Source organism: Polypterus senegalus, chromosome 11 (assembly GCF_016835505.1).
Source record: "Polypterus senegalus isolate Bchr_013 chromosome 11, ASM1683550v1, whole genome shotgun sequence".
NCBI classification, from domain to species: domain Eukaryota; kingdom Metazoa; phylum Chordata; class Cladistia; order Polypteriformes; family Polypteridae; genus Polypterus; species Polypterus senegalus.
This window is the reverse complement of record NC_053164.1, coordinates 49,876,253-49,882,780: the sequence shown is the minus strand read 5'-3', so window position 1 is coordinate 49,882,780 and position 6,528 is coordinate 49,876,253.

The window sequence follows — 6,528 nt, the reverse complement described above, 5'->3', positions numbered from 1 at the left end:
GGTAGCTAAGATAACAGTAATAATATCTTACACGTATCTCTTTAACTACATATTCTAAACTGAAGCATTTCTAAACTAAGCAGATACTGTACCTATGTGTATATAACACGAACATTAGCTTACTAAGAATTGCTCTTATACTGGGTTTGAGTCTCATGCGTGGAAATTACCTGAGCAGAGTTTGCACATTCTATGTGAGTGTTCCTCTTGATGGTGCTCTTGTTTTTCACAAGCAACCTCAGATTAGGTTAATTAGATTAATTCAGATTAGCCTGAGTGTGTGTGTTGTTGTGATGACCTGACCAGAGCTGGTTCCTCCTTTACATCCAGTTTTGTTATGATAGACTTCAACTCCCCATGACATGATATGAGAATTAAAGATGTAATACTAATGCAAATCATGCCACATTTTACAGGTTATAGATTAAACATGTAGCTGTAGTTTTTAACATCATGATGTGCTAAAGAATGTATGAACTAATGAAATAAACCAGAATTTATATACTCAGTAAAAGCAAATGGCCTGCCTTGTACAACTTGCATAATAAAACAGGCTGCACTCAAAAAAAAAAAAACTGTTGTCAACTCGGAGTATAAATAAGAAACGTTTCTTATTTGCATATGATACTAATCTTGAGCATCCCAATGGGGTTTATAGAAATGTAAAACAATATCGCAGCCCAGGAAAATAAATATATCATAAGAATATCACTTTTTATGTATCATGAAATTACTTTAACTATTCAAGAGCACCTCATTTACAGCAAGGAAAAACAAACTATAATTATTCCTAATTTCTTTTTGTAAAACTAATACTTTGAATCCAGCTTCTCTCTATCTCAAAATGCTTTATTTAAGTAGGACACAGTTCAGAGCAGGTTTGTATTCCATTCCTGAACAGAACACTAATGAACTCGCCCAAGGGAGGTCTGCTTTTTTATAACACCTTTCATAGTTATTTTTTATGACTGATTAAAGCAGATAAAATAAGGCTTTGACAGTACACACTCAATAACTAATCCTTACATTTGGCTATTTCCAAAATGTTTCAGATCATTTCCTCATAAAGTGAACTTTGGAGGTCCTAGAAACATGGAATATACCCATTGAGACACTTTTATTTTGAAGGCTACAGGGAGAAGAGCTGAGGTAAAAAAAACAAAGAAAAAAAAAACAAAGTGAAGATCAAATAGCAGGAGATCAGATATACTAGTGACCAAAGCCAAAACACAAAGCAAAATTTGTACTTAGAAAAAGGTCAAAAGACTTTCAAAAACCAGAGTATCAAAAAAAGTTTTTAAGCAAAGCAATAAAACAGGGTTTTGTTTAGAAATCTATGTACTCAGATATGGAAACAACTATTCCATGCACTTGTATAATTTCCTCGTGATTGATGGTTCATGAACTCAGAACACAAGACACATACCTAACAATGTGGGCCCTGACCCAACAACAGGAGCTTAAAATAGCACCGCTGATAAATACACAGCATAGTGGTGAAAACAGTACAAATAATTATATGGAAGCAAAACTAAGCCAAAAGGTGAAAAAACAATATCACCACCAGAATCCTTTGGGTAGAAAACCTTCAAATATATATGGAAATCAAAATAGGGACCACTAGAATTCTCATAATAAATTAACAAATGCTGTTGATGCTGACAATGATAAATTACTCTCATGAGGTTCTAACTCATCCTAACAAGATACAGTGTATTTTCTAGAAACACCAGGTCATTATATAATGTTTTGAGATCAAAATGTTAATCTGAAGCTACAGATTATTTATAATCTATTCCAAAAAGAGAGGCAAGATATAAAATATTCCAAAAAGATAGGAGTAGGTAACTAAATAACTCTAAAGGAATATTGCAGCATAAGTATCATGTCAAAGTCAAAATGAACTGTATTGTCATCTCAACCATATACAAGTATACAGATAGACGAAATTGCGAAACTCAGGGTCCACAGTGTAACAACATGATGTGCAAATAATAAATTAAAAATAGAATTAAAATTAAAAAATTTTAAAATTAAAATACAAACAAGACAAGACATTGTGCAAAGATAGGACAAAGAAGTAGCAGCAATATTGAAGTGTAAGATATGTAATATAATAAATCAATAATAAATAATAGATATAGATAATACAGAAATTATCAGTGTATGATAATAGTTGTTTAAGACATGTGTAAACAATGACAGGTCAGAATGTTTCACAGCAGAAGGATATCAAGAGTGTCAAAATACTTAAAGGTCAGTATGAGATTTTCAGTTCTTTTCTACATGCACACTCATCTTTGCAGGACAGTGGTTTTCATGTATAAAAGTTCTGTTTTTAGAGGTGGTTGAGGCAGTGTGGAAGGTCCCAGGGGGCAGCCTGGTGTTAAGGAGTCTAACAGCTTGGGGGCAAAAACTCTCCTGCAGCCTGGCAGATTTGGCTTTGATGCGTCAATATCTTCTCTTGGATGGCAGAAGTGTGAAAGTCCATCTGAGGGGTGTAAGGGGTAATACACAGAGCTGCAGGCCTTGCGGACTCTGTGTTTGTAAAATTTGTCCTGTAGTGAAGGGAGAGGCACCCCAATAATGTTCTCCTTTGCAGGCGCATGTAGTCGGATATGTTGCAGTTTCCATACCAGACAGTGATGCAGCAGGTCAGAGCACTCTCCATGGAGCCTCTGTAGAACATGTTGAGGATGGAAGGGGGAAGACTTGCTTGCTTCAGCTGCCTTAGGAAGTGTAGTCTCTGCTGGGCTTTCTTGATTAGTGATGAGGTGTTATGTGTCCATGTAAGTTCCTCAGTTATGTGCACACCGAGGAACTTGGTACTCCTAACAATCTCCACATCTAAACCGTTGATGCTGAGTGGGATGTGGGCAGAACGTGATTTTCTGAAGTCCACGATTATCTCTTTTGTCTTGTCGACATTGAGAGATAGATTGTTGTCTTCACACCGTGCGGACAGCCGTTTCACCTCATCTCTGTATGCTCTTTCATCATCCCTGCTTATCAGTCCCAGCACCGTCGTATCATCCACAAACTTGATGATGTGGTTGGTGTTGTGCATGGCTATGCAGTCGTGAGTCAGCAGTGTGAACAGCAGTGGACTAAGCACGCAGCCAGTGGTGCTCTAGTGGTCAGTGTGATGAGGCTGGAAGAGTTGTGGCCCATCCGAACTGACTGGGGGCCTCTCTGTCAAGAAGACCAGGATCCAATTGCAGAGGGTGGTGTTCAGGCCCAACTTGCTCAGTTTTACAACCAGCTTTTGAGGGATGATTGTGTTGAAGGCAGAGCAAAAGTCTATAAATAGCATCCTGACATATGTGTCTTTTTTATCCAGATGTGTCAGGAAGAGGTGAAGGGCAGAGCATATGGCATCCTCAGTAATGATTTTACTGTTCTTTCAAAATGCTTGGTTATCCTTGCTGAATAATTTATTCATCCCATGAGGTAAAACAAAATCTAATCACATAGACAGGTATTAAAAATATTATTAGTGTAGTGATTCGGTGTCAGAACCATAGTTAACAGTGGCATGAGGCCTCCTGGAGGGTCCACAAGCCAAGCCAGGCCTCCTCCTCTACCTGCCTAGAATAGGCCTTACTCTAAATAGCTGAATCCACACTCTAATAGCTTACTTCGGCATAATAGGAGTTTCAGCTTCTAAATATTCTTAAAATTCTGCCCAGAGGGGGCTGGGCGGTCTCATGGTCTGGAACCCCTGCAGATTTTATTTTTTCTCTCCAGCCGTCTAGAGTTTTTTTTTTTTTTTGTATTTTCTGTCCTCCCTGACCATTGGACCTTACTCTTATTCTATGTTAATTAATTTTGTCTTATTTTAATTCTTACTTTGTCTTTTTTTCTCTTTTCTTCATCATGTAAAGCACTTTGAGCTACATTATTTGTATGAAAATGTGCTATATAAATAAATGTTGTTGTTGTTAAAATGTCCCAACATCTATAAATATATTCAAGAGATAGGAAGCCATAAAGACACCTTTGGCTTAAAAAAGGCCATCAACAAAAATTTATATAAAAATAAGTGTTAATAAGAAGGAAAAAAAATATCAAAAATGCTCAAAAGAGGAAACTTTTTTCTTGACTTGACATACAAAAAAATAACATTTTTGGGTAGGGTATTCCTTTAAGAAAAATGTTGGATAGATCATAATTATGGACATAGTTAAAGAAGAATGGAGCAGATGAAAAAAAATAATAAAATGCATTAAGATGGACTACCTATGTTACCTGTTTATCACAGGTAATAGAATAAATGTAAAAAATATTTAATATTTGCTATCTCTTGCCTGATGTGAACAGTCAGCATTTGCCTAACACATTTCTTCTGTATCATTGTGTGTATCAACTTGTTGGTCCCATTCCTGTAAAGTCTGATTCTCAGTCTACCATTTCGAGGTGCCTTGTTCACGTCCTGTGCGCTTTTTGACTACCACCATTAACCACTGTGAAAACATCATTTGTATTCTTATGAATGCTTCTTATGTTTGAAGGTGACTGTCAGCATTCCTTCTATGCCTTTCTTCAGTATCCTCATGTGTTTTAACTTCTCTTGCCTGGTGCGTCCTGTTTTAATTACGTTTAACTCAGCAAACACAGTGAAATTGACCAATCAGACGAAAGCCAAACTGACCAATCATATTGTTCGGAGGGAACAGATGCTCACACACACAGTAGTGTATCATTATACAGTATAGTAGATACCTGTTAATTGAATTTTATGAAGCATTGTTGTAACTTAAGAAAAAATATAAACTGTCCAAGCAAAAGAAAATTCACAATTTCCCAAACAAATTCTGTTCATGGTGTAGTTGTAGTAATTTCCTAAGTGTGTATGGCAACTCTTGTCAGTGTGCTAATGAGCCCTTTGGAGCGATATATCTGTAAACAGTGTAGAGAGCTGAATTTCTTTATAGTAGAAAATACTTTTATTTCAGGTAACCCTAAAACAAAGATGTTTCCAGGTTTCAAATGAGGTGTATATGGTCCTCTAGGTGTTTTTGTAATCACAGTATTAACAGGTTGTGTTTTAACTGACATAGTCAAGTACAACCGAAAGTAAAAGAAAATATATAAATTTATATCTTTGTGTCTTTGTGTGTGTATTGGTCCAGTGTGCAGATCCACACCATTCACCACCCACCCATCCATTATCCAACCCGCTATATCCTACAGGGTCATCCTTCCTGGCACAAGGCAGGAAACAAACCCCAGGCAGGGACCATTGACCATACTGTATCTCAACCAAATTTTGCACGCTTCCCCTTTTGTACAGGAGTAGTCCGCAGGTTATGTTTCATTCTAGAATTTTTTTGGTGCCCCCATTCCATGCAGCACTTGGATACCCCAGCTTGAGTTTGCCTGGTATGCAAACTCACACTATCGGAGCTATTCCTCCCATATTTTGCACAGTTTCCCATTTGTATAGAGGAACACAACAGACGATATTTTAATCCAAAATTTAGATGGTGCCCCCATCCCTAGGCAGTGCTAGTTACCCCGTTTAGTATCTAAAAAAAAATAACATAATGGGTAATATTTTGAAGTAAACTGCGTACAAAGTTAAATCCCACTTCATACTGTCTCCATGCTTCCTCTCACCACACAGCTCTAAAGATGGAACTCAATAAATGAGTGATTAGTGCAAAAATTATTCAAAGGGGCATTAAAAAATACTGTATATATGTCTACCATTCACTGAAGGTTAGAGGCATTCACACTTTGGTATTAGGACTGTGCTGATCATTAATTGTGATTTGAGGTAGATTATTGTGCAAATAATTATAACAAATGGTTACGCTGAAGATTTTTCACTAACTTTTATTCCCTATTATATTTAAGGGTCAATTATGAGATTAATAACATTAATAATACTATAGTATCACATACACGTAAAACACAAAGAAAAAGGCTTTTATTGGAAAGGAACACAAAGTGTCATTGTGTAAGGCATCATAAAAACCAAAAATTAGGTAAATAAAAAAAGTATAATATTTCACAAAAATCAAAGTACCCAGTGTGTTATGGTTAATCTTCACCAGAAAGATGTTGGTAAAGAACATTAAAATCGTCCAAGTGTCTTCTCTAATTGTATACTTCAAAAGTCAGTGAAGGTAGGGTAGTGTTGTAAACCCTTTTGATTTTAACCTAATTTTCCTTTTCACTAAGCAGTACAGAGTTCAGCCCATGCTATGCTAACATCCTCCTTTTACAGTATAGAATTTCATTACTTTGGCTGAAATGGCGACTTATTGACATTACAAGATGTATTTTGATCAATATTGTTTTAATTTGAAAATGAATATGTAAGATGAAGATTGCAGGGTACCAATCTAAAGGGGTGGAATCACAAGATTATTTGAATGAATCTGTGTCTGCTGTTTTACACAATAACTACACCATTATATGAACATTTCATCTGTGATATAATCGGTAAAATACTGTTATTTGCCAAGGAGGCATTTATAATTTAGCACAGCAGGAAGTTATTATTCTGTGCTTGCTGTGTGC